The sequence below is a fragment of the Pristiophorus japonicus genome, chromosome 24, assembly GCF_044704955.1.
Source record: "Pristiophorus japonicus isolate sPriJap1 chromosome 24, sPriJap1.hap1, whole genome shotgun sequence".
NCBI classification, from domain to species: Eukaryota; Metazoa; Chordata; class Chondrichthyes; family Pristiophoridae; genus Pristiophorus; species Pristiophorus japonicus.
This window is the reverse complement of record NC_092000.1, coordinates 17716015-17739864: the sequence shown is the minus strand read 5'-3', so window position 1 is coordinate 17739864 and position 23850 is coordinate 17716015. Positions and strand designations below refer to the sequence as shown.

Sequence of the window (23850 nt, the reverse complement as noted above, 5' to 3'; positions counted from 1 at the left end):
TAACTTCCCTCCCACGCACTAGAGCTGCTGCAATGCTAGCTTCAGGTACACAGCTCACACTCAGACTGGAACATTCCACAAAACAAACTGTTTAGTGACTAATGTTTTGAAAATGTAGTTACTTCTATCAATCTAGTTAAATAATTATGAAATGTTATATAAACCATTGAGGAAAGTACATTCTGCCAAAGTGCCAGATAATCTTTAACATTGAAAGGGAACAGAAACTCCCTTAATCGCACAGACTCTTTCAAAAATTGCTGCTCTGACCCTGCCAGCACGTTTGGAATTGTGCAACGAAATAACATAAGAATTAGGAGCAGAAGTAGGCCAGTCGGCCCCTCGAGCCTGCTCCACTACTTGAGATCATGGCTGATCTTCTACCTCAAATCCACTTCCCTGCATACCCCCATATGCCTCAATTTCCTTAATGATGTTCTTCAAAGGCAATATTAAAGCATACTACTCTGAAGAGCTACATACAAGAAACAGGCTCAGCAGACATCATCTGCTTTACTATAAATCACAAACTGGAAAAATTCACAAAAGCAAAAAAATCCATTAAAAAAAACACACTGGTACAGAAAAACAGATTGAACGAACTTAACAAAATGACACACAAACACTGTCTTTACACTTCCTTAGACTCACATGCAGGAAGGATTACCACCCATCTGATTACACTAGTGGGAAGATTGCAAACTTACAAACACAAGTTAGCTGTAAAATAAGTGAAATGTCAATGCATTTAAGTGGATAACACTAATAACATTTAATTCACTTGACAAAGTACACATTAGTCCCAGATATTAATTTACATTAATATTGCATTATATTTTAAGCTGTAAGTGGAAGCCCATGTAAAGGTAAACCATTCATTTTAATTAAATGAACTAAATATAAACTAATATGCCAGATATCCGTGATCTAACTACACTACAATTTTCATAAATTTGATTTGGACAACCTGGAGAAAGACATCAAGGCACTTTATAGCGTGGAGGACAACGGCTGAGAGGGGAAACCGGGAACATGAAAGCATGATCAAGGAAGGTTTTTGAAAGCAGTGAGGGAAGAGGCAAGGTGAAAGCGTTTACCAAGGGTGTTCAGTTGCGGAAAGAGCGGCAGCCAATGGTGGAGCGGAGAGAGTGGTATCTGCAGGATGTAGTTAGTAAGGATTACTGTGGTAAGTGGAAGGGAGACATGGAGGGATTTGAAGCAGAGAATAACTTGCAACTTTCCCCTTTTATAAATTATTTTGAGCTTCCAGAAAACAATTTCCATTTATATAGCGCCGTTAACAGAGTAAATCATCCCAGGGGGTTTAAACAGGAGTATAAATCAGACAAAAGAAATTGACACCGAGCCAAAGGAGACATTAGAACATGTTGTGTTTATTAAAGAGGTAGGCTTTATGGCATGTCATGGAGGAGAGATGGAACAATTTAAGGAGGGAATTCCAGAGCTTTGGGCCGAGATGAGCTGATAGATTGTAGGACTGGAGGAGACTACAAAGATGGGGAGATGCATTGCCATGGAAGGATTTGAATGCAAGGCTAAGAATTTTAAATTTGAGGCATTGGTCAACTGGGAGTTAATGTAGGACAGTAAGTTTTGGATGAGTTCAAGTTTATGGAGGATGGAAGATGGGAGACTAGACAGGGAAGCATTGGAATAGTTAAGTCTGGAGGTTAAGGGTTTCAGCAGAGGATGGACTGAGGAAGAGGTGGAGACGGACGATATTACAGAGGTAGAAGTAGGCAGTCTTGCGTGATGGAGAAGATGTGGGTCTGGAAGCTCAGCTCAGGGTCAAATAGTATGCCATGGTTGCAAACAGTCTGATTCAGTGGCTAGGTATGGAGGTGGAATGCGTGTCTAGGGAGTGCGTGGCAGGACCGAAGACAATGGCTTCGGACTTGATACTTAATTGGAGACATTTTCTGCTCATGTAATGCTGGATGTCGAACAAGTAGCCCAACACACAGGCAGTGGAGGGGTCAAGAGACGCGGTGGTGATGTACAGCTTGCTGTCGTCAGCGTACATGTGGAACCTGATGTGTTTCCGGATAATGTCGTCGAGGAGCAGCATCATCTAGATGAGAAATAGGAGGAGGGCAAGTATAGAACTTGGGGGTTTCCAGAGGCAACAGTGCGGGAGCAGGAAGAGAAGCCATTATAGGAGATTCACAGACTATGACTGGATAGGTAATAATGGAACCAGGGCGCGAAAGCTCAATTTTACCTATTCTGGATAGATTCTGCGTTGAGTTTTGGGCACAGTACTTCAGAAAGGATATATTGGCCTTTGACGGGACACAGTGCAAATCCACCAGCATTGTACCAGGGCTTAAAGGGTTAAATAATAGGGACAGGTTGCATAGCTTAGAAGGCTGAATGGAGATCTAATCAAAATCCTTAAAATTCTAAAGCAATTCAATAGGTTAGAGAGAAATTATTTCCTCTGGTTTGGGGGGTACCCAAAGGGGACATAATCTTAATAGATAGGCCATTTAGGAATGCAGTCAGAAAGCAAGGAGCAGAACTCAAACACTCTTACCCCAAAGACTGTGAATGTCAAAGCTGACTGAAATTTTCAAGACTGAGATCAATAGATTTTTTATTAGGTAACTATATCAAGAGATAGGAAGCAAAGACGGGCAAATCATCATCATAGGCATCATCGGAATCAAGGAAGACTTGCTTCCACTCTAAAAATGAGTTCTTAAGTGACTGAACAGCCCAATATGAGAACCATAGTCCCAGTCACAGGTGGGACAGATAGTCGTTGAGGGAAAAGGTGGGTGGGACTGGTTTGCCGCATGCTCTTTACGCTGCCTGCGCTTGATTTCTGCATGCTCTCGGCGATGAGACTCGAGGTGTTCAGCCAGATGCACTTCCTCCACTTAGGGCGGTCTTTGGCCAGGGACCCTCAGGTGTGGTTGGGCTGCTGCACTTTATCAAGGAGGCTTTGAGGGTGTCCTTGAAACGTTTCCTCTGCCCACCTTTGGCTCGTTTGCCGTGAAGGAGCTCAGAGTAGAGCGCTTGCTTTGGGAGTCTCGTGCCAGGCATGCAACCAGGGTGGCCTGCCCAGCGTAGCTGATAGAGTGTGGTCAGTGCTTCAATGCTGGCCTGGTCGAGCACTGCCCCCCTCAGTCATCAAGATCCACGGCGAGGCCCTGGATAACGTGGACCATTTCCCATACCTCGGGAGCCTAATCATAGACAACGAGATTTAATACTGCCTCCAGTGCACACGCCTGTGCAGGCTTCGGCTGCCTGAGGAAAATAGTGTTCGAAGACCAGGCCCTCAAATCTGCCACCAAGCTCATGGTCTACAGGGCTGTAGTAATACCCACCCTCCTGTATGGCTCAGAGACATGGATCATGTACAGCAGACACCTCAAGTCGCGGGAGAAATACCAACGATGTCTCTGCAAAATCCTGCAAATCGCCTGGGAGGAGACGCACCAACGTTAGCGTCCTCAACCAGACCAACATTCCCAGCAGTAAAGTACTGACCACACTCGATGGGTAAGTATAGAGGTAAAAATCAGCCATGATCCAAGAATGGTGGAACAGGTACAAGAGGCTTGAATGAATACTCCTGCCCTAATCATATTAGAAGAATCTTACAGTACAGGAGGTAATTTGGCCCATTGTGCCTGTGCTAGCTCTTTGAAAGACTCAGTCCCACACCCTCGCTTCTTGTTTGTAATCCTGCAAGTTCCTCATCTGCAAGTACCTGTCCAACTAACATTTAAAATTATTTACAGAATCAGCTTCCATCACCGTTCTTGTAACCGAGTGGAAAAACTCTCTCATTTCCCCTCTGGATCGTAAATCCAAGACCTCTGGTTATTGACCCACTCATCAAAGGAAATATCTACTCTTATCAAAACCTATCATCTTGAAAACCTTTATTAGGTCTCCATTTAATCTTCTCTGTTCTGACTTTTCCAACCCCTCAACTGAAGCTCCTCATCCCTGGTAACATTGTAGTAAACCTCCTCTGTACTCTTTCTAAGGCCTTTACATCTTTCCTGAAGTATGATGCCCAGAATGGTCTATGATACTTCAGCTGAGGCCTAACCAATGATTATAAAGTTTTAGCATGATCTCTGTTTTTATAGGCTATGCCTCGATTTAGTTATAAAACCAAAATAACCAATATATCAACTTGCCCTGTCACTTTTAAGGATTTGTATATATGGACACCAAGGTCCCCCTGCTCTTCTACACTTTTCAAAATCGTACCTTTTATAGTCTTACCATCTTTCTATATCAGTTCTCCGCATTAATGTCTATCTGATGTGCTTTTCGCATGTCACCATCGTGCCTATATCATCCAACTATCCTCATCACTATCTACTACGTTGCCAAGTTTCGTACAATCGGCAAACTTTATAATGCTGCTCCCTACACTAGAGCCTAGGTCGTTTATAAAAATTGAAAAAAAAGTAATGAACCCAAAACTGACCCTTGGGGAACACGACTGCAAACCACCTCCCAGTCTGCAAAACATCCATCCATCACCCTCTGCTTCCAGTCACTGAGCCATTACCATACCCATACTGCCACTTTTCCCTTAATTCCATGGACTTCCATCTTAACAAGCTTCCTGTGTGGTACTTTGTCTAAGATCCATATATACATCTACTGCACTACCTTGATCAACCTTCGCTGTTCGTTCGTTAGACACGATTTGCCTTTAACAAATTCATGCTGGCTCTCCTTGACGAACCCATCCTTGTCTAAATTTTTTTAAAGTTTATTTTGTTGCTGATAATGGTTTCCATAAGAACAATAACTTTCCCACCACCAATGTTAGGGCTGACTGGCTTTCCTGGTTTATCCCTTTCCCCTTTCTTGAATAATGGTATAACATTAGCAACCCTCTAGTCCTCCTGCATTACTCCTGTATCCAATGAGGATTGAAAGATTGTGTCTAACATCTCTGCTATTTCTATCTTTACTTCTTTCAGCAACCTAGGATGCACTCCATCAGGACCTGGAGACTTACCAACTTTCAGTAATACTAACCTTTTTAGACATCTTTATCCACTACTATCCTGTCCATAACTTCCCCCTCTTTTAGTGTAACCTTCACATCACCGGCTTCCTTTACTAGGACAGATACAAAATACTAATTTAAGACTTTAGCCATGTCCTCTGCCTCTATGTGAAAATTTCCCTTGGTGTCTCTAACAGGCCCAACTTTTCCATTGCTAACCTTTTACACTTTGTCTATAAATGTTTTATGGTTCAATTTAATGTTGTCTGCTAATTTATTCCTAACCTCTCTTTGCCTCCCGTATTGAAATGCATCGTGAAGATTATATTAAAATATATCTTCAACATCTCTCTTGTGCAGCAGCTAGCGTGCCATCAGCACAGCAGCTGGGATTAACTAGAATTGCTTTCGACATATTGGGTAGTGGTGCAACTTCCATTTTATGTTCCACAAATGTTTTTCCAGACCTCCATTGTTCACATTTTATACCATTCTACTTTGTCTTTTATTTCAAAAGGCTTTTTCCTGGTTTTAGAAAAATGGATTTTCCCAGTTAAGCAAGTGCACCATCAGTTGGAGGGGTGGGGCAGAAAAATAATCACTAATGTTGCCAGTGAATATCTTTCCCCAGTGTTCCAAATTGAGGGCAGTTACCAGCCAAATCTGTTCAATGGTTTCCATAGCTCAGCAAAGGTTCAAGTGGCACAATGTTCTCCACTCTTGCCAATAAAAAAAAATCATGTAGTAGAAAAAGAGATAACTCCCACAGCTGAATGTGATTAACAAAAAAAAGTTCAATCAATACCCAATTCAAACAGGCATTAAAATTAAATTTGCACCAGTGAGCAAAATAAACCATGAAACAATAAAATGTTATCTAATAACTACCGAACCAGGATTCAAGTCAGTCTCCTTCCTTCTGTTCCACCTAAAAGTTGGCTATTATGGAGTCTCCAAAAGGAAACATTTCAATTGATTACACCCTAATAAAATGTGATTTTATATTTGTTCAGGAAGCATGTTAAAACTTGTAATTGCGACTAATAGCCATATTACAATTATATTTAAAAAAGCAAGGTGCATTCTCAAACTGAACAACAGTTACAAAGTAAGCATTTCTTAAAATACTAAACTAGCTTCCAAACATTATCATGTGACAGCAATTAGTGCCAAAGAAAAGAACCATTTCACTCGCTCCATTATTGTTAACTGTTTAACAAATCCTCTGATCCCAAATATTCCTCAACTGAGGCGACGGGTGCTTCACATGACTTCATAAGTATTTTGGTGCTTAAAAAGGGCACCTACACAAAACAAGCAGTAGAAGTACTTAATGAGGTGCTGCCGAATGAAGAGTTGTTCCCAGTCACAAAGACAATTTATACCAGTAATTCATGGGAATAAATTGTTTATTCAGTACTGCACGGAGTACCCTCTACAAGTACAGTGCATTCAATGAGCTTGTAATGTAGAGAGGTCGGATCTGTAAGTCACATTAACGAACAAACTAAAAATGAATTTCAATCACAAGCAACTGTTAATGTCGACTGATACAACATACCAAAGCTAACAGCATACCAGTAACATTCCTGACCGAGTGTGCCAAAGCTAACAATCCCCTCCCCCACAGGACCAGAACAGTTACATTGCAGTGTATTGCGTTACAGATTCAGTTGAAACCAAAGAATCAGGAATGAGCCATAATCTAAATTTCAGTAACTTCTGAAAGTTAGTACATTATATTAACTTTCTTGAAATCACAGGTTTAAGTGTTAGTTTCATTCCTCAGCTGATTGCAACGATTGTATTTCTGCAAGACTTTTTAAAAAGGAAACAGAAAAAGTGGCACATGGATATAGTTAAGAGTCCTGTATCCCCATTGGAAAAAAATTTCACCCGATACCTGCACTGGGACTTCCACCTAAAATAGTCCCTGTAACAGTAGGTTGCATCTTCAAAAATATTTTTACACAAATTTTAAAAAGATTTTTTGGAGTACATTACACTTAGGAATTTGCTTAGTGATCGCTCCAATAACAGATCCCTGTACTTTAACTGTATGTGACTCCACAAAAACGCCTCAATTTCCACTATGCGCTCTGATAGTGGAGCAGTTTACGATAAATAGCCATGTTTATTGCCACAATAACTAAAATCAGTCCAAAATGTAAGTTCGCAAAGTCGTCAGCAACTGAAAATGCAATGGCATACAGGGCTGACAGGAGTAACTTTCTATGCTTACTATAGATGCCTAAAACCCCTCTCAACAAGCAGTCTTCAAAATAAATGAATGTCCACATTTAAGAAAAACTTCAGACAAAATAATTACGAACTCTTGGTTGTGTTCTATATAGAAGCAAAAAGAGGTCCGGGTTCTATATATGTTCATGCAACTGTTTCCCCACAGGTGAAACCCAAAAATCTATTGATGTCTTATAAGAGAGGGGTCAACATTATGACAGTGCCATAGGACCTACCTTCAAGCAGCAGAGGACGAGCTAACCAAGCAAGGTTTTACAATGAGATCTTGAAAAGACATGCAAAACAGTCTCAATATGCCAGCCTAACTTTCATTCATCCAAATTTTATGTTCTCATACTTTAATACCTTCGATTGCTGCTACAATTGTGAAGAGTACTGGGACAAAGACCGAGCTAACAAAGCTAATCCTATTTCATGCTACCAAATAATTGGTGTAAACAATGATTAAACTGAAGACCAAATTTCATTCCAACTCAAAAGTAAAATCTAAATTTATACATCTGAATATACTACTTTTTAAAAAAATAATTCAGATATGGTGACACATTCTCTCAATGACGAACTAAATCTACTCGTGATAATCTTCCACCCTGCAACCAGGTTGGTGGTCACAGCTGGTTTGTGGGTGGCCACGTGGGTATCCACAGGTGGCCCACGCAGGAAATTGTGATGGCATCATGCAAATTAAAATTATTCTGGCTGCATTTCTGATTCACTAAAACCATTCACAACTCATTTTTACAAATTGGATTCGATGATTTTTCATTAGCCGCCTGGTCCTACCCGTACTTCACATTATCCATCTATCCAATAATTTGTAGGATGCTTAAAAATGCTTAAATTAGAATGCAACTGGGTGGGAGCAATGTAAAATAATGTTTAAAATTAGCAGACTGCATTTAAGAATTTTTCATATAAATGAAAGTTATCCAAATTCCCCAAAACAGATTTCTTATTGTATTTTTGTCCCCAGAAGGATGGTTACTGAGCAACATGGAGTAGCAGATGAACATGGTCTATGTCTAACACAATCACATCAGTGTTTCAGCAAGGTGGACACAGATGTAGGATTATTTTTGCAAGAGTAATTTATAGAGTTAAGAGGATGAATGCGTGGACTCATGTCGGGATACCTAGAAGATTGCTGATCTGATTTTAGCAGCGCTTCCAGTGCAGACAGAGTATTGCATCTGCTGACTGCACTTGCATTGTGTGGAGAAGCAGCAATTCCAAATCACATTACATGGGTAGTTGGCAAGTATAGTATTTAATTTCAGTGTGGCTCTTGAAAGTGTCTGTGTTCCTGCTAATCATGGACTAATCTGCATAATCTAAACAAAACATAAATCTGGCAAACTTAACTGTGCCTTATGTTTATTACACTGAAATGGAGAAGATTACAGTCTAGTTATAGTTTCTGGGATCTATTTTGTACCGGTGGAGCTTATTGAGTAACATGTGCTATTATATGATAATGCTTGGTACTCATTTAAAATAAATTAAGAGATTGGGAGCTTTGTGATCGAATACCAAATTAAAACTCCACATGATAAATCAAGCTGTGATTCCACCAGTCTCCCACAGAAACAGCAGTATTTCTCATCATGCGAAAGGAACTATCGCTCACTTCTTTCGCCTTCACCACCATAACAACTATATCAATGTTGAAAACCGCCCAGCTAAGAAACTATATGCATATTATAGCGGTTGTGACAACATCTGAAAAATACCAGGTTTTTATCAACTGCATTGTCACATTGGCACATGATTTATGTCAGCATGCGACCAAAAACAGTATTTTTATTAAATGTCCAGTTTACTTCCTCAAGAGTCAGTGGACCACCCAGTGGAGCATTGAGACACAGATCTGGAGGATCGGAGATTCCTGCTCTATTCTGAGTTAATCGATCTCACTTAGGGTGAGTTAGGCAGCTAACCTCGAGTGGGCTGGGGAGATGGAAGTAAAGTCGGATACTGCTCCCCATCACCAACCAGTGACAACGGCATTTGGTTGAGCAGGTGGATCTCTATATCTGTTGACACTCATGCACACGAACTGTCCCGATTCACACATTAGAATGACTTGTTGGGTGGGGTACTGGAGGAATGTCACTGCCGATGGAACCTTGCATTGTTAAAAGTTAACACTTTCAGGAGAAAATGGAAGAAAATTGGAGGAAAAAAAATGAAAATGCAGGATTAAAGGTTTACGTGAACAAGATTATGTCCAAAGGCCACAACACAGATCAGTTAAAACAGTACATATTGAAAGAGGGAACAATGCTCAGGGACTGACTTTATCTGAAGCCCAAAGTTATTACTATCTTGCAATATTCTCATCATGTTGCACAAAGGAAGCAAGATGATGCAACACACCAGAGCGACAACATACAGAAACACGATTGCTGGTGTGAACCATAAATCGCATTGAGTAGAGTAGGAGGCTACCTCTTGGAAAAGGCAGAGAGAAAAAAAATGGGGAAATACCGGCTTGGCGCCAGATTATTATTCTTTATGGACTCGAGAACAGCACAGATTAGGCACAAATCTGAAGCAAGTGCCTCCCCGCCTCCCCCTCCCCCCCTCCCCCAAGCCACGCATTGTTCAGCAGATGCAAAGATTAAGATCGCCTCTATTAGTTAAATTACAGCTTAAGCATAATTAGACATTAATCCATATTCCATGTTTGACTGCTTGCAGAAAAATAAACAGAATATATCTACATTTACTGCTGGCTATAAATAAGTTACCCAACAGGTTGCACTCATGAGCGTAGGCATCGAGCCAACTTAACCAATCCTATGCCATTCTTAAGCAACTATTTGCTCCCTTTCCAAGATTTGCATTATCATAGCAAGTGCAAACTTTTATTAAAGAAAGTTCCACTTCATATCTCTACTAATGTTGTAATTATATAGCACAAACCTCATTATATTATAAGGTGTATTTAGCATATCACCAATAGGCTACTGAAATAGTCAAACAATCCAAATCATTTTATCATGCAGTAACTCTGCTATGATTCAACAATGTTAATTTACAGAAGTTGGCTAGAAATATGCTGTTTAAATCCAGTTTTCAGCCATCAAAAGCCTTGTGTAAATAAACCTTGTTCCCAGCTCCGTAGTGGACAACGGGAACACAGAAGTAGGATAATCGAGAGCGCTAAAACTTCAGACTAGGCCGACAAATGACCTTTAGCATGCCTGGGTGAGAGCGGGTTCCCTACTCCCCAATCACTGTCCAGTGATTCTTGATAGAAAGCAGATGTCTGTAGGGGTCAGCAAGGAACTGCCTGCCAATAGTCACTGCCCAAGTGCACATAAAGAAATAGAGCATGAATAAATTGCTGGGGGGTGGCTAACATCTGTGAAAACATGCCTCAGCTTCAGTCAAAGCATTCAGAAGCGGGAGGGCAAAGCAGCTTGATAAATAACGACAGTATTTAAAAAAAATTAAATGTACAACTCAGTTCCCTCAATGCAACAGTGGACCATTTGGTACAGCCTTACACACACGGAAGGTTTCAAGTTTGGGTCTGTGCTGAATTAGTGGCAAGAAACAGGGCGCAAGACATGAGGGAGGGGGGTCAGAATCGGAGATATATTGCAGAGAATGGAGAAAGTCACAGGAGGGAGTAACTGGGTCAATAACAAAACAGCAGTTTCTTTCTCCCTCACTTGCTGCTCTCCATTTTTGGATCCCTTTTCTCAATCACTTGGCCATGTCTCTAACTCAAGCAACAGCGTAGGCAGCAAGGCACTTAGGAAGTGACTGGGTGAACTTTGTGCTCAATACCATGCCACAAAACAAAAAGGGCCACATTACAGAAAAATTCTAAAGGGGCAAAGTGTGTTAAAAAGACAAGCCTGTAAGATCTGTGCCTCAATGCGAGGAGTATTCGGAATAAGGTGGGCGAATTAACTGCGCAGATAGCAGTTAACGGATATGATGTAATTGGCATCACGGAGACATGGCTCCAGGGTGACCAAGGCTGGGAACTCAACATCCAGGGGTATTCAACATTTAGGAAGGATAGACAGAGAGGAAAAGGAGGCGGGGTGGCGTTGCTGGTTAAAGAGGAAATTAATGCAATAATAAGGAGGGACATTAGCCTGGATGATGTGGACTCGGTATGGGTGGAGCTACGGAATTCCAAAGGGCAGAAAACGCTAGTGGGAGTTGTATACAGACCAAACAGTAGTAGTGAGGTTGGGGACAGCATCAAACAAGAAATAAGGGATGTGTGCAATAAAGGTACAGCAGTTAACATGGGCGACTTTAATCTACATATAGATTGGGCTAATCAAACTGGTAGCAATGCAGCAGAGGAGGATTTCCTGGAGTGTATTAGGGATGGTTTTCTAGGCCAATATGTCGAGGAACCAAGAGGGCAGGCTATCCTAGACTGGGTGATGTGTAATGAGAAGGAACTAATTAGCAATCTTGTTGTGCGAGGCCCCTTGGGGAAGAGTGACCATAATATGATAGAATTCTTTATTAAGATGGAGAGTGACAGTTAATTCGGAAACTAGGGTACTGAACTTAAGGAAAGGTAACTTCGACGGTATGAGGCGTGAATTGGCTAGAATAGACTGGCAAATGATACTTAAAGGGTTGACGGTGGATAAGCAATGGCAAACATTTAAAGATCACATGGATGAACTTCAGCAATTGTATATCCCTGTCTGGAGTAAAAATAAAATGGGAAAGGTGGCTCAAGCATGGCTAACAAGGGAAATTCTATAAATATGTGAAGAGAAAAAGATTAGTGAAGACAAACGTAGGTCCCTTGCAGTCGGATTCAGGTGAATTTATAATGGGGAACAAAGAAATGGCAGACCAATTGAACCAATACTTCAGTTGACTTCACGAAGGAAGACACAAATAACCTTCTGAATGTACTAGGGGACAGTGGGTCTAGTGAGAAGGAGGAACTGAAGGATATCCTTATTAGGTGGGAAATTGTGTTAGGGAAATTGATGGGATTGAAGTCCGATAAATCCACGGGGCCCAATAGTCTGCATCCCAGAGTACTTAAGGAAGTGGCCCTAGAAAGAGTGGATGCATTGGTGATCATTTTCCAACAGTCTATCGACTCTGGATCAGTCCCTATGGACTGGAGGGTAGCTAATGTAACACCACTTTTTTTAAAAAGGGAGAGGAAAAAACGGATAATTATAGACCGGTTAGCCGGACATCAGTAGTGGGGAAAATGTTCGAATTAAGAATTAAGGATGAAATAGCAGCGCATTTGGAAAGCGTAACAGGATCGGACCAAGTCAGCATGGATTTATGAAAGGGAAATCATGCTGGACAAATCTTCTGGAATTTTTTTGAGGATGTAACTAGCAGAGTGGATAAGGGAGAACCAGTGGATGTGGTGTTTTTGGACTTTCAAAAGGCTTTTGACAAGGTCCCGCACAAGAGATTAGTGTGCAAAATCAAAGTGCATGGTACTGGGGGTAATGTACTGACGTGGATAGAGAACTGGTGCAGACAGGAAGCAGAGAGTCGGGATTTTCCAGAATGGCAGGCAGTGACTAGTGGAGTGCCGCAGGGCTCAGTGCTGGGACCCCAACTCTTTACAATATATATTAACGATTTAGATGAAGGAATTGAGTGTAATATCTCCAAGTTTGCAGATGACACTAAACTGAGTGGCAGTGTGAGCTGTGAGGAGGACGCTAAAAGGCTGCAAGTTGACGGACAAGTTAGGTGAGTGGACAAATGCATGGCAGATGCAGTATAATGTTGATAAATGTGAGTTATCCATTTTGGGGGCAAAAACACGAAGGCAGATTATCTGAATGGCGGCAGATTAGGAAAAGGGGAGGTGCAACGAAACCTGGGTGTCATGGTTCATCAGTCACTGAAAGTGGGCATGCAGGTACAGCAGGCAGTGAAGGCAGCAAATGGTATGTTGGCCTTCATAGCTAGGGGATTTGAGTATAGGAGCAAGGAGGTCTTGCTGCAGTTGTACAGGGCCTTATTGAGGCCTCACCTGAAATATTGTGTTCAGTTTTGGTCTCCTAATCTGAGGAAGGACATTCTTGCTATTGAGGGAGTGCAGCGAAGGTTCACCAGACTGATTCCAGGGATGGCTGGACTGACATATGAGGAGAGACTGAATCAACTGGGCCTCTATTCACTGAAGTTTAGACGGATGAGAGGGGATCTCATAGAAACGTATAAGATTCTGAAGGGAGTGAACAGGTTAGATGCGGGAAGAATGTTCCCAATGTTGGGGAAGTCCAGAACCAGGGGACATAGTCTTAGGATAAGGGGTAGGCCATTTAGGACTGAGACGAGGAGAAACTTCTTCACAGAGAGTTGTTAACCTATGGAATTCCCTGCTGCAGAGAGTTGTTGATGCCAGTTCGTTAGATATATTCAAGAGGGAGTTAGATATGGCCCTTACGGCTAAGGGGATCAAGGGGTATGGAGAGGAAGCAGGAAAGGGGTACTGAGGGAATGATCAGCCATGATCTTATTGAATGGTGGTGCAGGCTCGAGGGGCCGAATGGCCTACTCCTACACCTATTTTCTATTTTTCTATGTTTTGCAATCCTTGAACTTTGACGGCAATAAAATGGCCAGGATCTCCAAGATTGCAAACTCTATTACAACATGGGACCAGCGCGCATCAGTAAGAGCAGTATATTGAAAAGTTTCAAAGCCACTCACTGAAAAGTTTAAAGCCCCGATTTTAAAGTTCTCAAACCCATCCATGGCCTTGCCACAAACTCCATGCCCCCCCAACGCACAGCTGTAATCTCCTACAGCCCCACAAGCCTCAGATACCTGCCTATGCTCCTCTAATTCTAACCTCTTCAATCACTGCACCATCAGTGGCCATGCCTTTAGCTGCTAAAGGCCTAAGCTCTGGAATTCCTTCCCTAAGCGCTCTTCAACACTCTCCTTAAAACATACCTTTGTGACAAGGCTTCTGCCCTAAGATCCCATGTGGCTTGATGTAAAATTTTGTTTAATAATGTTTTTGTGAAGTACCTTGGAATGTTTTACTACGTTAAAGGTGCTACATAAATGTAAGCTGTTGTTGAATAAAGCTATTCCTAGTGTGTGAATAGCTTTCCTGTGGCTGTTTTGTTCAGCACCAGACCTTAAAATTGAATAAAACTGGTCAGTCTTGACACATTAATTTCACTGAACCTACCAGTACTCTGAAGGCATAATTCATTCCCTCAAATGACTGCCGCACTATCATTCCCAGTACTTTAACCATGAAATATACCGTAAAATGTTTCAACCACCCGCCCCCCACCCCCCCCACCCCCGCAGACAAGTACAAATCCTTAACTTCATTGCTTTGTGGTTATTACAGTTCAAATTGACATTTGAAAATTTTATATATCCATTTTAGTAACATTTTCAAGGTGGTCAGATTTCACTTTCCATTCTGAAACAGCTGTCTAACCTACACACAACACAAAGCCCAGAATGACTAGCCAGCGTTGCCCTAACAGAAATAGGAACCAAAAATGTTTCAGCTGCCGCTTGGGAGCAAGCCAAATCTCCAAGTAAAAAAAAAAGAAATTTTTATTTCCTTCAAGGTTCTGTTTCTGGGTCATCCAGTGCCATCAAGATATGGTTTCAATTGCATCAGACTTTAATCATTGAAAACAATTGATCTAGGACAGCTCATAGTACCATTGCAATTCGCTTTCTATCTTTCCCAAAGAAAGGGAATATATATTAAAAATAATCCACGAGCAGCAGATTACACAAGTTAAATAGATTAATGAAAGTGGGGTCTATTTAATTCATCACTAAGCATGGTATTTTGGCATGAACATACACAGACAAGAAAACTAAAAATGAAACCAGCAATTAATTTTAAATTCTTCACCTTAAGGGCTGCTCTTATGCTCTCACCAGTATCACACCTGTTTCCACTATTTTATTTTGCCAGTATTTGATGCAAGATCTAAATGCAGAGAAATCTGTCAAGTGCAATGTGGGAAAAAAAAACAATTTCTTCCACCTAACAAAATAGGAATAAAAGCTTTATTTTAAAAATTTCCTCTCAAGGTACATCGAAGACATTAGGTCAGGTTTCACATGCGCAGACGACACCCAGCTCCAGACACCTCCACTGCATCCATATTGTCACACTGCTTCCCCAACATTCAGTCCTGGATGAGCCCAATGCTTAAGTGAAGACCGAAGCCATTGCCTTCAGCCCCACCACAAATTTCAAGACTGTATGGTGTCACCGATTCCATCCCCTTTCCCAGCCACTGCCAGAAGCTGAACTAGATTGTTAGCATGCATGGCGTTCAATTGGACCACAATCGGAGTTTCCAACTCGGTATCCTCTCCATCACAAAAGACAGCCTTGATCTACCTCTGTACTATTGCCCTTCGCTGGCCCTGCCTCACCCCATCTGCTTCCAAAACTCTCATCCACGTTATTGTGACTGCCATAATCAACTATTCCAATAGTTTTTGGCAAGACTCCCATCCTCCACTCAACATGTACTTCATCTCATCTAAAACTACCTGTATCCTATCCGGTACCAAATCCCACTCGCCAATCACCCGCACTGCGTTGGCTTCTGGTCCTCCAATAGCTCAAAGTTAAAATTTTCACCTTTATTTAAATTCCCTATTTTCTAAACCTTCGCCAACCCATTCAACCCTTCGAGAACTCTTCCACCAAATCTGGCTTCTTGTGCATCTCTAAATTCTTGTGCCCCACCACTGGTGGATGTGCCTTCAATCATCTCGGCTGAAGCTCCCAACACATCACCACATCCTTCTTCTCCTACAAGAGCTTCCTTAAAACTCTGACCAAGCTTTCAGTACCTCCTTATTTGCCTTAGTGTTAACTTGTGCCTGATTATGCCTCCGAGGCATCTGGAGACTTTTTTTCTATGTTGAGGGTGCTATATGAATGTTGCTGCTCAGTTTCGCCCCAACTCCTATGCTCGGCCAAGATGACCTTTAACATTCCACTAATTGATGTGCAAGATGGAACTCTGAAACAATATCTAGCTTCCATATGTTGCTACCCTGACAGCCCTAACACATTAGTCATGCAGCATGGATTTTCTTGTGGAAAGAGGCATTGACGCAAACGTTACAATTTGAAATAAAAGCCCAGAGTTTTAGAAATACACAACAGCACTGTGATCTTCCTTAGTGTGGCTCACTCTAGGTTAGAGCACACTCTTTTATAAGGACAGGACTATAACATGTAATGCATGATTTGTATTATGCTGTTACAGTGCAGCTGTAACAGTACATTCCTTTAAAGCCACAAGGTGTATTGGCTGTGTCTGCTTACAGACAGTTCTTCAGGACAACTCGAGGTCAAAATGGCTTTTATCCCACCCCCACAAAGTGCAACCCCTTTATAGTCAATTAGAAGGTACTTTCTGTTGGCGAAAATGATTTCTTACAATGGAAATGGTTTTCTTTATTTTAAAAAAAGCGACTCCTGAAGTTTTGACAGATGCATCTCAAAAATATATAATTATTGAGAAGTCAAAAGTAGTAATCTCGGCATTGCTACCAGTGCCACGTGATAGTCAGAGTAGGAATCGCAGGATAGCGCAGATGAATACGTGGCTTGAGCAGTGGTGCAGCAGGGAGGGATTCAAATTCCTGGGGCATTGGGACCGGTTCTGGGGGAGGTGGGACCAGTACAAACCGGACGGTCTGCACCTGGGCAGGACCGGAACCAATGTCCTAGGGGGAGTGTTTGCTAGTGCTGTTGGGGAGGATTTAAACTAATATGGCAGGGGGATGGGAACCAATGCAGGGAGACAGAGGGAAACAAAAAGGAGGCAAAAGCAAAAGACAGAAAGGAGATGAGGAAAAGTGGAGGGCGGAGAAACCCAAGGCAAAGAACAAAAAGGGCCACTGTACAGCAAAATTCTAAAAGGACAAAGGGTGTTAAAAAAACAAGCCTGAAGGCTTTGTGTCTTAATGCAAGGAGTATCCGCAATAAGGTGGATGAATTAATTGTGCAAATAGATGTTAACAAATATGATGTGATTGGGATTACGGAGACGTGGCTCCAGGATGATCAGGGCTGGGAACTCAACATTCAGGGATATTCAACATTCAGGAAGGATAGAATAAAAGGAAAAGGAGGTGGGGTAGCATTGCTGGTTAAAGAGGAGATTAATGCAATAGTTAGGAAAGACATTAGCTTGGATGATGTGGAATCTATATGGGTAGAGCTGCAGAACACCAAAGGGCAAAAAACGTTAGTAGGAGTTGTGTACAGACCTCCATACAGTAATAGGGATGTTGGGGAGGGCATCAAACAGGAAATTAGGGGTGCATGCAATAAAGGTGTAGCAGTTATAATGGGTGACTTTAATATGCACATAGATTGGGCTAGCCAAACTGGAAGCAATACGGTGGAGGAGGATTTCCTGGAGTGCATAAGGGATGGTTTTCTAGACCAATATGTTGAGGAACCAACTAGGGGGGAGGCCATCTTAGACTGGGTGTTGTGTAATGAGAGGGGATTAATTAGCAATCTCATTGTGCGAGGCCCCTTGGGGAAGAGTGACCATAATATGGTGGAATTCTGCATTAGGATGGAGAATGAAACAGTAAATTCAGAGACCATGGTCCAGAACTTAAAGAAGGGTAACTTTGAAGGTATGAGGCGTGAATTGGCTAGGGTAGATTGGCGAATGATACTTAGGGGGTTGACTGTGAATGGGCAATGGCAGACATTTAGAGACCGCATGGATGAATTACAACAATTGTACATTCCTGTCTGGCGTAAAAATAAAAAAGGGAAGGTGGCTCAACCGTGGCTATCTAGGGAAATCAGGGATAGTATTAAAGCCAAGGAAGTGGCACACAAATTGGCCAGAAATAGCAGCGAACCTGGGGACTGGGAGAAATTTAGAACTCAGCAGAGGAGGACAAAGGGTTTGATTAGGGCAGGGAAAATGGAGTACGAGAAGAAGCTTGCAGGGAACATTAAGGCGGATTGCAAAAGTTTCTATAGGTATGTAAAGAGAAAAAGGTTAGTAAAGACAAACGTAGGTCCCCTGCAGTCAGAATCAGGGGAAGTCATAACGGGGAACAAAGAAATGGCAGACCAATTGAACAAGTACTTTGGTTCGGTATTCACTAAGGAGGATACAAACAACCTTCCGGATATAAAAGGGGTCAGAGGGTCTAGTAAGGAGGGGGAATGGAGGGAAATCTTTATTAGTCGGGAAATTGTGTTGGGGAAATTGATGGGATTGAAGGCCGATAAATCCCCAGGGCCTGATGGACTGCATCCCAGAGTACTTAAGGAGGTGGCCTTGGAAATAGCGGATGCATTGACAGTCATTTTCCAACATTCCATTGACTCTGGATCAGTTCCTATGGAGTGGAGGGTAGCCAATGTAACCCCACTTTTTAAAAAAGGAGGGAGAGAGAAAACAGGGAATTATAGACCGGTCAGCCTGACCTCAGTAGTGGGTAAAATGATGGAATCAATTATTAAGGATGTCATAGCAGTGCATCTGGAAAATGGTGACATGATAGGTCCAAGTCAGCATGGATTTGTGAAAGGGAAATCATGCTTGACAAATCTTCTGAAATTTTTTGAGGATGTTTCCAGTAAAGTGGACAAAGGAGAACCAGTTGATGTGGTATATTTGGACTTTCAGAAGGCTTTCGACAAGGTCCCACACAAGAGATTAATGTGCAAAGTTAAAGCACATGGGATTGGGGGCAGTGTGCTGACGTGGATTGAGAACTGGTTGGCAGACAGGAAGCAAAGAGTAGGAGTAAACGGGTACTTTTCAGAATGGCAGGCAGTGACTAGTGGGGTGCTGCAAGGTTCTGTGCTGGGGCCCCAGCTGTTTACATTGTACATTAATGATTTAGACGAGGGGATTAAATGCAGTATCTCCAAATTTGCAGATGACACTAAGTTGGGTGGCAGTGTGAGCTGCGAGGAGGATGCTATTAGGCTGCAGAGTGACTTGGATAGGTTAGGTGAGTGGGCAAATGCATGGCAGATGAAGTATAATGTGGATAAATGTGAGGTTATCCACTTTGGTGGTAAAAACAGAGAGACAGACTATTATCTGAATGGTGACAGATTAGGAAAAGGGAAGGTGCAACGAGACCTGGGTGTCATGGTACATCAGTCATTGAAGGTTAGCATGCAGGTACAGCAGGAAGTTAAGAAAGCAAATGGCATGTTGGCCTTCATAGCGAGGGGATTTGAATACAGGGGCAGGGAGGTGTTGCTACAGTTGTACAGGGCCTTGGTGAGGCCACACCTGGAGTATTGTGTACAGTTTTGGTCTCCTAACTTGAGGAAGGACATTCTTGCTATTGAGGGAGTGCAGCGAAGATTCACCAGACTGATTCCCGGGATGGCGGGACTGACCTATCAAGAAAGACTGGATCAACTGGGCTTGTATTCACTGGAGTTCAGAAGAATGAGAGGGGACCTCATGGAAACATTTAAAATTCTGACGGGTTTAGACAGGTTAGATGCAGAAAGAATGTTCCCAATGTTGGGGAAGTCCAGAACCAGGGGTCACAGTCTGAGGATAAGGGGTAAGCCATTTAGGACTGAGATGAGGAGAAACTTCTTCACCCAGAGAGTGGTGAACCTGTGGAATTCTCTACCACAGAAAGTAGTTGAGGCCAATTCACTAAATATATTCAAAAGGGAGTTAAATGAAGTCCTTACTACTCGGGGGATCAAGGGTTATGGCGAGAAAGCAGGAAGGGGGTACTGAAGTTTCATGTTCAGCCATGAACTCATTGAATGGCGGTGCAGGCTAGAAGGGCTGAATGGCCTGCTCCTGCACCTATTTTCTATGTTTCCATGTTTCAAAGTGAGGTGACAATGTCCAAGTTTGAAAAGAGCAATACACGATAAGGTAAATCAGGAAATCGTTATGTTTAGATTTTAAATGGCTGACCTTGCAGGAGGAAAACACTGAAGGGAGGAATAAGGAGTTCGGGAATTCCAATATGAGGGGGGGGGCAAAAGTGACCACCACAGTCCTTGTGGAGAAGCTGTTCCATCTTCACTGTGTTGCGCAGCACTATCGCCATAGTAAAATGGGACAGATTCAGAACAGATCTAGCAGCTCAAAACTGGGCATCCATGAAGCATGTGGGCCATCAGCAGCAGAACTGTATTCCACCACAATCTGTAACCTTATGGCCCAACATATCCCTCACTAACATTATCAAACCAGGTGACCAATCCTCGTTCAATGAGGAGTGTAGAAGAGCATGCCAGGAGCAGCACCAGGCGACCCTGAAAATGTGGTGTCAACCTGATGAAGCTACAACACAGGACTACATACATGTTAAACAGCAGACATCATGCTATATACAGTGCTAAGCAATCCCACAACCAACAGATCCAATACCAAAGCATTGCAGTCCTGCCACATCCAGTCGTGAAAGGCGGTGGACAACTAAACATCCCCATCTTCAATGACGGCAGACCACAACACAAGTGCAAAAGACAAGGCTAAAGCATTCGCAACCATCTTCAGTCACAAGTCCCAAATGGATCATCCATCTCAGCCTCCTCCCGAGGTCCCCAACATCACAGATGCCAGTCTTCAACCAATTTGATTCACCCCAAGTAATATCAAGAAATGGCTGAATACACCGAATTCAGAAAAGTCTACGGGTGCAGGCAACATCCCAGCTGTAGCACTGATGGCCTGTGCTCCAGAACTAGCCGTGCCTATAGCCAAGCTATTCCTGTACAGCTACAACCCAACAATGTGGAAAATTGCCTCGGTATGTCCGATCCGCAAAAAGCAGGACAAATCTCATCAGCCAACTCTCAATCATCAGCAATGCGATGGAAGGAGTCCGTGACAGAGCTATCAAGTGGCACGTACTCGCCACTAATCTGCTCAGTCTGAATTCCGCCAAGACCACAGCCCCAGACCTCATTATAGCATTGGACCAAACATGGACAGAAGAGTTGAATTCTGGATGCGATGAGAGAGTGACTGCCCTTGACATCAAGGCAGCATTTGACAGAGTGTGGCAGCAAGGAGCCCTAGTAAAATTGAAGTAAGTGGGGATCGGGGGGGGGGGGGGAACTCTCCACTAACTGGAGTCATACCTAGCACAAAAGGAAGTTGGTGAAGGCAAATCACCTCTACCCCAGGACATTGCTGCAGGGATTCCTCAGGACAGTGTCCCAATATCAAACACCTTCAGGTGCCTCAACAATGATCTTCCCTCTATCATAAGGTCAGAAGGGGGAATATTGCTGCTGATGATTGCACAGCCTCAATTCCATTCACAATTCCTCAGAAATTGAAGCAGTCATGCCCACATGAGCAAGACCTGGCCAACTGTACACTTGGGCTGACAAATGGCAAATAACATTCGTACCACACAAGTGCTAGGCAATGGCCATCTCCAATACGAGAAACCCCAACCACCTCCCGATGACATTCAATGGCATTACAATTCACCCACCATCAACATCCCTTGGTCACCATTGACGAGAAACTTAACTGGACCAGCCACATAAATACTGTGGCTACAAGAGGTCAGAAGTTAGAATCATAGAATGGTTACAGCACAGGAGGCCATTCCACCCATCAAGGTGCAATGTGGCTGCGGAGTATATCATCTACAAGATGCACTGCAGCAACTCGCTAAAGTTTCTTCGACACCTCCCAAATCAGCAACCTCTACCACCTAGAACGACAAGGGCAGCAGGCACACGGGAACATCACCTCCAAGCTCCCCTTCAAATCACACCATCTTGACTTGTAAATATATCGGCCGTTTCTTCATCATTGTTGGCTCAAAATCCTGGAACTCCCTCCCTAACAGCAGTATGGGAGCACCTTCACCACACACACTGTAGCCATTGGGGGGGGGGGGGGAAAGAGGAGATAAACAGCCACGGCTCTTGTACCTTCCTGCTATCTCATGACTCCTGCTATAAAGTGTTGTGTGTAGAGATCAGGTGAAAGCTGGATCGGGAAGAACTGTGATACCCCTCGAAATTGAATGGCCTACAACACTCAAAGTCTAGGCTCACATGGCAAATTGAAGATGATACCTGCAAGAGGAAGGGAAAATTGGAAAAGAAAACCATGGAAACGGATGTGTGCAAATATTAATGCCCAGAAGTAAAACTGGCAGACAGGAAGTTGAACCACATGGGCCTGATTTCAGAAACACGAGCTACGGGCAGGATATTTGCACAAGAAATGAAACCGTTATTTAACTATGTACCACAGGAGAAAGTTATGTACTAACCTGCCCCTCACACTCCCTGCTAAGGACCAATAACAGCAAACACTGATGGATGGCACTTATTGTGGAAGGTTATGCATGCACCACAAAGAAAGATAACAAACATCATTTTTACTCACTGATCTAAAACCTCAATGTCCCAAAATGGTAACTGATGTTGAAAGTTTCACTTCAACCCACATCAATTACTAATAGGGAGATAATTTCACATTGCAAAAATAATTCTAAGTGTAACTCAGTATATTCTGCATCATTAACACCTCAGCTGCACAACAAAGGAACATTTTAATGTACTGGGAAGAAATATTTTCACAAGAGCAAGGGGAATTCCCATGTCAGAATCTATCAAGTCATATTTATAGCAAATTCCTTACTTAAAATTCAATGCATCTTTTCACTGCAGTTATAAAAATTAGAAGTGTGAACATAGTTAATAGGACACTGCCAGTCACTGCAGCACACTTCACTTCCCCTTTATCAATCTGCATATTATTTTCTACTAACTGTCAACAAGTACCAATCAATGCAATTAAAGCTGCATTTCGTATTAACTGGCTGTCACCTACTTAGGTCAATTTAAACTTTGTTCATTAATAACTTGTCCAACTCAATTGTATTTTTATTACGGCCATATTTTTCTTGAACACTTTTATAGAATATACATGTTAAATTCCTGTGTATAGTGTGCATTTCCAAAGTCATGTGGCTTGACTGTGGTTCTCTGAGTCAATTTGAAACCCTGCCCCTATCCCCCTATTGTTTGCAACGGAGCTGCTCCTCATAACTGGTATCACCGCAGCAACCTCAGGATTACATCCCAGCAATAATTTTTAATTCCAGACATAATGGTGTCAAGATCACCTCTTTAAACTGGCCGTTGTTCGAAGTGTTATGTTGCATATTTATCACAGAGCAAATATCCCACTGTCAAACATTGAGTTTCATTTTCCTGGTGTACTAAAAGCTAATGGGCTAGAATTTCAATGACTTTGCGACTGGGTTTTCGCCGCGATTTGACACTCTGCAGCGAAAGCCCTGTCAGCGGGATCTTCGGCGACCTTTGTGTGGTGGCGCTTCCACATACCGCAGGGAAGAGGAGCGCAGACGTGCAACACCGGAAATAGTGTTTGCAATCGATTTTTGGCTCTCTCGGGACCAGTATTCTGCACCCAGAATACAGACAGGGTAAAACCTGTGGTTCAGCCCTGCCAGCAGCGGTAAGTATGAAGACCTGCAAAAAAGGTAAGTTAAAGTTTTTCTTTTTTAATCCTTTTTCAGTGATTTAGTAAGTAGGGATTTTGTCCCCCACCCCCCACCCA

General features: G+C 42.5%; 1 protein-coding gene across 9 annotated transcripts in view; it reads right to left on the bottom strand.

The window, feature by feature from the left end:
* brd4 (bromodomain containing 4) overlaps positions 1-23850 on the bottom strand; it is a 194293-nt gene that overhangs the window by 143760 nt on the left and 26683 nt on the right. The window lies entirely within an intron of this gene.